This window comes from Bos javanicus, chromosome 6 (assembly GCF_032452875.1).
Source record: "Bos javanicus breed banteng chromosome 6, ARS-OSU_banteng_1.0, whole genome shotgun sequence".
NCBI lineage: Eukaryota > Metazoa > Chordata > Mammalia > Artiodactyla > Bovidae > Bos > Bos javanicus.
The window spans coordinates 91,036,631-91,047,255 of record NC_083873.1 but is presented as its reverse complement, the minus strand read 5'-3'; the positions used below and the strand labels follow the sequence as shown (position 1 = coordinate 91,047,255).

The window sequence follows — 10,625 nt, the reverse complement described above, 5'->3', positions numbered from 1 at the left end:
GACACGACTGAAGTGACTTAGCAGCAGCTTTATAAGATACTTCAAAGTGGGATTTCTGGACCAAAGGGTTTACAGTTTACAAATTTGTAATTTAATAAGTTAAATACATAATTTAATAAATCTCAATTAAAATTTAATCTAGTTTAATTTCAAAAAAGTAAAACAATTCATATTTCCACCAGTATTGTAATGGACAGGGCTCTTTTTCTCATACTCTCAATAATATAGGATTTTACCCATCTTTTAACTTTTAGTCAATTTAGGGAAAATATTTTAACTGTCAACCACTAACGAAAAGTGAACCTATGTGAAAAGAGAATTCAAGGCAGAAAGGATTTGAAAGGGTAGAGTGATATTTTATTTTGATGTTACCTTCTACCAAGAAAATAGCCATAAACCTTTAGTATTATATAATTTCCAATGTCAATGTCATATGGTTCAAACTAATATTTAATTGTAGAGTTTCAAAACATATAATGCAAAGATTCAGAAATGCAAAGATAAATTTCTTAACCTGTACTTATCATAGAAATCTTTAAAATATTTCTTTCAAAGATGCACAGATCTGGAAGAATAAATAAGGATAAAGAGGATTTGAACAACATAATTAACGAGTTTGACCTACTAAATACAGGTAAGTAAACAGAGTATAATTTTTCTTTCTTTTACAAATTCCCATGGAATATTTAGTGCCTATTAGCACACACAGAAGCATCTTAGATTTATTGAAAAAGTAAGTTTTCTGGGAATAACAATTGATATTTTAACATATGAATAGTTTAGGTTATAACCTTTGGGGAAAGTGTCTGTAGTAGGAATAAGCAAAAAAAGACAGGATATTTCAATCAGGTTTTGCAAACAGAGAAAAGCCAGCTACAAGGAAGAAAGCCGGGGCCTTCTGCGTGGCTCCAGCTGGGACGCCTCGAGCTCTGGAGCCCCCAGCCCCATCTGTCTTGTCAGCACTCTTCTATTTCTAGGTTAAGGAGCTCAGCCTTCTCAGATGTGGCTTGAGAAACATAGCCTCCTAATCCAGGATTTAAGAAGACTTAGAAGTGAGGAGGAGGCAGGAGTGAGCAGCAGAGAACAGTCTCCAGGGGTTGGCCCTGAGGTGTGAGCGAGACACCCCAACTGAGCAGCCTCCTCCTTCAAATCCTCCCCCAGGCCTGATCTGACTGAGATCAAGGGCTGCATATTGCCAGGAGGCAGGGAGACCTGGATGCTTGGCCAGGGCTGTGAATGTTTTCACTTGCTTTCTGGGGACAGGTGTGCCGGACTAGGCCTGCGCCTGATTTATCGGACTCTAGATCTGGAAGAAGTCTGATCAGCCTGGGATCCCTGAGTCAACTTTGAAGATAAGATGGGGACCATATCTTTGTATTAAAGAGGTTTCTGCCTCGTTGTGACTCATAGTAAAAAATACCAAAGAAGGTAAGAACTTTCTTTCTAGCCTGATATACAGAAATGGTTGAGACCACGAGGGCAACAAACTTCCACTTCACGTGGGAAATAGATGCAGGTTTGGCCTGGGCAGAGAGTCAGAGCAGGCCCCTTTGTTTGCTGTGTGTGTTTTGAGGTCTTCAAGTCCTGGATGATGAATCTTCCATTTCTTGGGTTTACTTAGTGGGCAGATAAACAATCACCGACATTTCAGGAAAAAAAAAAAAAAAAGATAATGTTGGACTTCCCTGGTGGTCCAGTGGTTAAGACTTTGCGCTCCCATTGCAGAGGGCACAGGTTCAATCCCTGGTCAGGGAACAAAGATCCCAAATGGTGTGGCAAAAAAAAAGAGATAATGTCAGCTATAGATGATACTAAGTTAGATCCTAGAAGGCAAGGACTCTCACCCATGCAGTGTAAATATGCCAGTTACCTGAGACGGTGGCTCAACTAGAAAATCACCAGAGAGGCATCTTTTAGTCATTTACTGAATGATGCTGCTTTAACAGTCTGAGGCCATATCAAGCTCATTTTTCATCTTTGATCTTACAGTTTTCACTGTTTCAGATTTTGCCCTGAGAATTATTTTACTTCTTTCTATTCTGTGCACTTCCAAAACCCAAACATTTTAGTATACAGCATGGCTCTGTAGGCAAGTTACCAATGATCAAAGCAAGTTGTGACTCACTGGTGGAGTCAATCATTACTGAAGTCCCTTCCAGCTCCAGAACTACAGGTATCTAGGTGTATTTTGGTTGGTTTGGTCATAATGGCTTCTCACTTTACCTCATACTCAGAATCTGCTTTCATGACATCCCTTATATCTGGGAACCATTTTGAAGATTAAAAAGATATACTGCTTTTTTTCTTTATTTCTTTATTGTTAACCAACATAAGCTAGGGGAACCTTTCATTTTGATATGCAAGGGGTAAAGATAAAAACTCTTTGACCATCCTTGATATAATAACCTTCAAAAATAAAGTTGAATGGGATAAAAGTAAGGGACGGGAAAATTATAGAAGTGGAATCCACTCTTGATATTTAGTCAGTACATCTCACAATGCTTCCTGTAGAAGAGCTAGAGAAAGATTCATCTATGTGGTGTAAAAATAAACCTGGCATAAAATTTATTCAATGACTTTTTAATGACCCTCCACTCTGTGTCAGGTACTGTGCCAAGTCCTGGAGATAAAAATGATGAATTTGTTAACATACAGTCTTTGCTCTCAAGGAACTCACAGTCTAATGATAAAGACACAAAATAGAAAACTATAATATGGTGTTACAGTGATGCAAATGTTGACAAAAATTCAATTAATTATCAAGAAAAAAATTCTTTTTTTTTATTTGAGCCAAAGTGAGGATTACAACCCAGGAAGCAAATTCTCAGAAAGCTCTGAGTACTGTTCTGCCTCTTGAAGGCACAGTCGTATATATTTTGGAGCCGAAGGATCATACATAATCAAAATGGCTAATTGGATTCTTGGCAAGGACTGATAGTCAATTCTAGGTTGTCTAATAGGACTTTGACAATTTTACCCTGTATGTACATTGTGCATGCCCATTGTTTAATGCTGAACTATAATCAATAGTTTCAAGTCATTTAGACATCATTGATTTAGTTGGAGTTTTGAATATACATTGAGAGGCACAAGAGATTATTACTCTATGAATGACACAGAGCCCAGTCAATATAGATAGCCAACAACAATAGCGAAGTCAGAAGCAAAGATTTAAGCTGTGACTCCTCAGGGCTTACTCATTTACCCAGAATTTCATTTAGACTAGAAAGGAGATTGTTCAATGAAGAAATCTGATTTTATATGTGAGTCAGTAGATAGTTAAATTGACAGACTAATCTGGTATGAAAGCATAATTTCAGTCTGAATTATAGAACAAGTTTCCCATTACAAAACAGTTTTAAAAATCAAGAGCCATTTGATTTTGCAACGTCACTTTCCCATTATAGAAACTTCAGAATTGAGTAAATTAATCAAATGTAGTAAACAAATGTGGTATATGCTACAAGGAAACATTTTATAGATTAGAGGAACATCTGAAGTCAGTGACAAGAATTATGAGGGACCTGTTGTTATTGTTGTTTGGTCACTAAGTTGTGTCAGACTCTTTGCAACCCCATGGACTGCAGCATGCCAAAAATTACAAAAAAAATTTATATCAGCCTTTTATTTGATGATAGATCCAACCATTGGTTAAATTGTCTCCAGTGACTATACTTCGTAACAACTTTAAAGAATTTTCCTTCCATCTGGATAAGAAGGATAGGATTTCCTTCCATCTCATCTTTTCCTTCCAAAAGGATACCTAGAAATAAAAGTAACTGTAACTTTTAGTAGAGAGTTAGAAGGCAATGGCACCCCACTCCAGTACTCTTGCCTGGAATATCCTATGGACGGAGGAGCCTGGTGGGCTGCAGTCCATGGGGTCGCCAAGAGTCAGACACGACTGAGCGACTTCACTTTCACTTTTCACTTTCATGCATTGGAGAAGGAAATGGCAACCCACTCCAGTGTTCTTACCTGGAGAATCCCAGGGATGGAGGAGCCTGGTGGGCTGCCATCTATGGGGTCGCACAGAGTTGGACATGACTGAAGCGACTTAGCAGCAGCAGCAGCAGCAGCAACTGAACTAGTAAGATGGGTCTTATAAGCCTGGTCCAGATGCTTGGGTTAGCTGTCTGCTACTGTTATCATCTTCTTCTCATCTAGGCTTGGTGATTCTTGAATTAGTTGAAGTCAGGTGCTAGAAACAGGCTCGAAGTCCATTTGGGTAGAGGGGCCTTTTTAAAATGAGAGATGTGAAGGAATTCCCTGACCTTCCAGTGGTTAAGATTCAGTGCTTTCACTGCTGAGGCATGGGTTTGATCCCTGGTTGGAGGACTAAGATCCTGCAAGCCACACGGTACAACCAAAAATAAATAAATAAATAAAATGAGAGCTGTGAATCCATTCATGTCTAGCTGCATATAGATTAGTTAATAATACGTGAAAAGGTTCTTGCCATCATGGCTACAAAGAATCTTTAATTTGGTGTCCTTTCCAATAAACAAAACCTTTATGTTGTAATCCATGATCCTTAAGGTTTTCATATCCTAGAAGCTTGCTGTAAAAAGAGTTGGTTACCATTTTTTAAGTGTCTCAATAAGGCTCTGTAAATAATGTAATAATATTTCTTTTCAGCTGCTGTGGGTGAAGGTTTCCAAAAATACTGTTTTTTCCATAAAACCATTTTCTCAGATGCCCAGTGGGTTAAAGAATGTACATATTGGAGTAATGGCAAATGTGCTTCAATAGACACTATAAGGTTTGTGGGGGGAGGGGCGTTTTATCAGGTCTAAACAATATTTGTGTGATGGAGTTAATTTTCCCTTTTTGTTGCTATACGGTATCTGTTTCTTTTCTTTCATGGTAGATTCCTGAGCCTGTAGAAAAAAATCTTATTTCCTTTGCAGGGTTCATGGAGAGCAGTGAACATTCTCGAGGCTGGGCAGAACCAGTGTTTAAAGTTGCTTCTTTGACTGTAGTATCAGCGAACTGATTTGCTTTAGCTTCCACAGTGTCAGATTCAGAATGCCCTGGTGTTTTCATAATGGCTCACTGTTTTGGCAGCTGTATAAGAATGAACAACACTGTGACCTGTTTTCCGTTTTTGCGGGGGAGTTGTGGGTTAAGCTTGGGTTAAGGCAATTAGTTCAGCTTGTTGTGCTCACTTTCTTTCTGGTCAATAAGAGCTCTTAGGTATGTCCATCGTGGGCGTTATTGCATAACCAGCTCAGTCATGTCCTGTTCACCCCTTAAGTAGGATCCATTGGTAAATCAACAAGATCAGCCTATCAATAGAATCTTCTAAGTCATTTCTGGGAGCAAAAAGATAATCTGTTAACAAAACACAGTTTGGTTGTTTTCTTCCTGTAGTTCTGGAAACAAATTGTAAGGTTAGGGTTATTGTATAGACTCAAGATAGTATTAGGTGCAGAAAACAACAATACTTCCTAAGAAGTTAGGTGGCATACAGAATGGTGCTAAATGTGGTGAGAGTTTAGAAGAGACTCAACTGAGTGTGGCACATCACTCGTTAAAGGAGACCCCATTGCTGTTTCTTCAGTATCCTTATATAAGAGAGCCCTTGCTGAAATAGCCCACATACAAGGCGGATGTCCTTTTACTACCGAGTCCAAGTTAGTTTTGGAGCGTAAAAGCAAGTCATCTACAAGCATTTTTGTAAAAGTATCAGAGTGGGACAGTAGCTATCTGTAAGTGACAAAAGGCTTAAAAAGCATCGTTAAAGACCTGATTATAATGCAGTCATCAAGGAAATTTGGCTATTTCTGTGATATTTGACATTTTAAGATAATAACTAGAATTATGAATGACAACATACCAGGACACTTCAAATTTTAGGAACTTCCTATAATTTCTAGAACATTTATATTAATAATGTTTATCCATAGAATATAACTTAAGAAGGTTTATTGTTACTCGTCTGACAATGTTTTCCATGTAATTTAGCAGACCAAATAAACTTGATTAGTTTAATGTCTCTCTTTGAGATATTCAGGGGGTCCTTTGAAGGATCCCACAGTCAGTAAGAGGTCAAAAAAACTTCCTTTGGAATTTGAGAAAGTTTGTCAAAGATATCAAAAGGTTTTAAATGTTTGACAAGTAGGATCATAAGTTACTATGAACAATGTTTATTCACTTAATCAAAATGACGGTAAAAGATTTCAAAGGCACGTGCAGAAAGTTACTGGTAAAGACATTTCACAATCTGTTATTAAAAGCAGATTAACATTCAAGAAAACCTAGAGAAGAAACAAATTCTAGTTTTATCCTATTAAAAATAATCTAGAGAAAAAATGATCTAGACATTCACTGAATTTTCATCATTTAACTTATCAGACCTCTAAAGTTTCAAGTTGCCAAAAATATGGAGAAACTGTTTTCAGGTAGACATAGCATAAAACATAATTGTTCTTAAATAGTTTACTCAAAAGTTTTTCATCTCATTTATCTCTTTCATTACTTGTGAAAATATCATCAGGCCATTAATTTTCTTGTTGATAGATTTTATAACATAGATAAATAAGCTTATTGACTTTCAGTAAACCTATGTACAATGAAAGTATTGTATTTAATGTTGTTATACCTAACTTTACAGTGAAAGCCGCTCAGTCGTGTCCGACTCTTTGCGACCCCATGGACTAAATAGTCCATGGAATTCTCCAGGCCAGAATACTGGAGTGGGTAGCCTTTTCCTTCTCCAGGGGATCTTCCCAACCCAGGGATCAAACCTAATTCTCCCACATTGTAGGCAGATTCTTTATTAGCTTAGCCACAAGGGAAGCCCACTCAACTCTAAAGACATGTCTATATTAATTAAACTATCAGTTTAAACTTGCTTTTTTTTCAGCAAAGATTAATCCTAGATCACATGATCCTTTAAAATTTTGAGTGAGTCTAAGTTACATTTAGAAATATTTGATTTGTAAGCACTTACTTCTAAATCAATTAAATAAAGCTCTTTTACAAATTAATTTTCATAGCACCATCCAGAGGTAGGGATGTATTGATACACAATCATATGTATATCCAGATAGACACAGACAGAGTCTGATAGCTTTTTTGCTTGATTTTTAAAAAGCTTCCCACCCTCTTTTTTTCCGCTTTTAGTTTTAAATTCTACTTTTTGAGCCAAGGCTGTAGTTTTAGGCAATATGGGCTGTGTTTACATTTCAAGGACATGATAAGAGTTATAACTTTAAGCTTTCTCCTAGGAATAATTTTTGTTCTCTTAGAGTCAGAATTTTGAAAAGATGTTTTATCAAGGAGGCTTTCTCTATAGTTTTGGAATGTCAAGAGTCCCATCCTGGCCATTTAAGAGTTAAATGTAAGCAGTGACTTTGTTCTAATTGTGCAGGAAGCCAGCTAGGGTTCTAGGAGTGACTGCCCATCTGAAGCTGTTCAGCCTCTGAAGCGTGGTTTCTCATTATTCATTTGGTAGCCTATTTCAGATATAATCCGAACTGAGGGCAATGTGATGGATCGAATGTGAGCTGCTTCTGACTCCCAAAGGAGTTACCCTTGGGTCCGTTCGACTCTCTTACAAGTCTGGGTTTCTCCCTCCTGCAGTCTGAAACTGCCGTGGGTGCTCAGAGCACTGGGTGATCAGCCTTATTGTGCCCTTAGTGAGAAGAATTTCCTTGATGATTGTAGTGGGATGCCCTATAGGACCAGTATGAGTCATAAGAATTGATTCTCAGACACTTCTGCCAGCTTCTCAGTCACCTGAAGACACATTATGGCTAGAAGAAGCCAAGTCCCTTTTCTTTCTTTCTTTTTTTTTTTTTCAATTTGTTTCTATTGTTTATTAACCAGATTACAATAATAATCCTGGTAGATACCTTAGTTCATCCTTCTAGGCCTGTTGATCTGGTCTTCCCTGTTGCCAGCATCTCCACCTTCTACAAAATGGATGGTCTTTTTCTTCATTCCACCTCATGGAGAAGACAATTTAAAGGGCCACAGGAAGTTGTTTGCTTCTTTGAAACGTTTTCCAACGGTATAGATCTCATGAATCAGATCCTCCATGCAGATGATTCCATATTCCCAAGAGATCAAGCAATCAATGCGTTGTCTGTCAGGGCAATTCGCTTTTTGTTGATTTTGCCATAACCATGCTTGTAAATCAATTCATTTACAGACTTCAGATTTGGGTACCCCATGCAATGTATGGCTCCACAATACTCAGCATGTTAACTGATGCCTTGTTGAGCTTCACAAAGGTGCCGCTGAATATCTGCCGGAGGCGAAGGAGCCCAGCACCTTTCGAACCTTTGGGCTCACACCGTTGATACCTCTGATCCTGATGACAAACGCCAATTTGGGTTCCGCGGGTACATAGAAGTTACCAGCTTTTCGTGCCATCCTAGCCATTCGAATTTCAGTTCTGTACATCTGCCTGTATTCCTTGTGGTAATGCTTAGCTTTTTCATAGATAAGCTTCCTCCTTGCCTTTCGAAGCATCTTTTGGTCAAACTTCTTTCTCAGTCGCTTGATCTTAAGCTCTGCGAAATTCTTCCGCTTTTTCTTAAGGGTTTCTGGCACAGCAGGAACCTTCTTTTTCTTCTCTTCTGCACCCTCCATGGTTCCAGCCAGGAAAGAGCAAAGTCCCTTTTCTTAAGAGCTGAGCAGGTTCAGTCTCTCACTTCACCAGCAAACAATTTGTTCAGACCATATGAACACACTCTTCCCAATTTAAGCCAAATTTTTAAAGAGGGCAGCCAACCCAGTTTACTCCAAAGTTCCTCCTAGGTGCATGCCTGCCTAGGAATTTCCACTTAGGCCCCTGCCTAGGAAATAGACCGGCATCCCCTTAGGATTCCAAGTCCCAAGAGAAACAGCTTGAATAAAATTCAGGACATCATTTAAAGCAATGATGTCTGGCTATCAGGAGAACTCATCAAAAACACCTGAGGAATACTAAGAAGTGGACAAGTCTTAATGGGCCCATGCTGGTACCATGCGCTGGTTCAGGGTAGACTCCAGATGTCAGCTGCTGGGTGTCTGAAGCTTGCTGGCTACCCCAAGAAAATGTCAAGGAAAATTCAGTTATCAAGTTAAGAAAGAAAAAAAAATCATTTTATTTGAGCCAAACTGAGGATTATAAACCAGGAAGTAGCTTTTCCAAAAGCTCTAAGGACTTGCTCCACTTGTTAGAAGTCAAAGGCATGGTTATATCCATTTTAGAAACAAAGAATCATACATCGAAATGACATATTGGTATTTTACATACAGTTCAGCAAGGATACATAGTCCGGGTAAACACAAGGATACATAGTCCAGATAAACACAAGGATACATAGTCCGGGTAAACACAAGGATACATAGTCCAGGGAAGCACGTGGTGCAAAGCAAGCACAGAAAAAATATCACTCTTGACAGTTCAGCGGGCACTCCCACCTCCCAAAAGAGGTCTGGTTCTTGTGGAGGCACACTCCATAGCAGGGAGGAGAGGAGGAGACCTAAACCAACACAGAGAGAAGTTTGTATTCAATTTTTCTTGTCCTGTCTTAAAATGCAAATTATATTTCATCAGAGATGTGACTAGGACATGCAGGAGTTCAGAGGAGGGGCATGTCAAACTTGCTTAAGGAAGATGATGCCTGAAGTGCATCTTTACTCATTACTTAAGAAACGAGTAAAGTTAGTCAAGGGTCAGCTAGGAAGAACATACTCAGTAAAGGCAAAAGCATCCTAGGAGGACTTCTCTGGTGGTCCAGTGGCTAAGACTTTGCGCTCTCAAAGCAGGGAGACTGGATTCGATCCTGTTCAGGGAACTAGATGCCATGTGTCAGAATTAAAGAACCCACTTACTGCAACTTAAAAAAAAGCTTCTCCCTGAAAGAAAGAAAAAAAAAATTCTAGGTAAGAGCTGTTTTGAAGAAAGGAGAAAAGGAGAAGGCTTTTGGGAAGATGAGTTGTATTTGCGTTGCATGGAGTCTGAGGCACCCCAAAGTTTAGCAGCTGAGATGGAGATTTAAGAGGGAGAGAGTAATAGTTTAAAATGTGAGTTGATTCAGTTATGTAGGAAGCATATACAGAGTGAGAAAGCAGACAGTTGAGAGTAGAATACAAATAAAATTGACATTCAAGAGATGGATAGAAGAAAATGAGCTCAAGAAGGAGATAAAATGAAATAAAATTCATATTTTATGGCAAGACAAGAAAAATTTCAACATAAAAAATTTTCTCTGCCCTTGACCTCCTTTCTCCCAACACTATGCATTGTATATCTGCAATATGCATCAGCCAGACCTCCTCCATTAACAGGAATGCCTGCTCGACCAAAAGAACAACATTCTCCTAGCACCAACAAGACGACTCCTTAAAGATAATATTCCTTCTTGAATCTGAAAGGGACCACATGACCAACCATGATCTAGATTGCATAAACTGTCAATAATACACCATTTGATATACAGCCCTCTGTCTTAAAAAAACGTACAGAAGAGTGCCTTGATTTCTCACCAGTGGAGCAGTTCTCAGAGCTTTCTGAGGTGCTCTTCCCCAGTTATAATCCTCAAATTTGGCTCAAATAAAATTTTCCAATTCTTTCTTAGAGTGACTGATTAATTTTTTGTCAACATACAAAAGAGTAGACTCATGGA

The 10,625-nt window shown here is 38.6% G+C and overlaps 1 protein-coding gene, 1 non-coding gene and 1 pseudogene across 2 annotated transcripts in view; 2 read left to right on the top strand and 1 right to left on the bottom strand.

Annotated features, from left to right (window-relative positions):
- The first annotated feature begins 551 nt into the window (after positions 1-551).
- PPEF2 (protein phosphatase with EF-hand domain 2) overlaps positions 552-10,625 on the top strand; it is a 44,027-nt gene continuing 33,953 nt past the window's right edge. The window contains exons 1-2 of the mRNA XM_061420506.1: positions 552-634; positions 1,264-1,428. The gene's annotated coding sequence lies outside the window, so the exon portion shown is untranslated. The remainder of the gene's footprint in view (positions 635-1,263; positions 1,429-10,625) is intronic.
- TRNAG-CCC (transfer RNA glycine (anticodon CCC)) lies at positions 1,683-1,755 on the top strand. The gene has a single exon. It is a non-coding gene; the product is annotated as a tRNA-Gly (tRNA).
- Positions 7,780-8,638, bottom strand: LOC133249722 (large ribosomal subunit protein uL30-like; annotated as a pseudogene).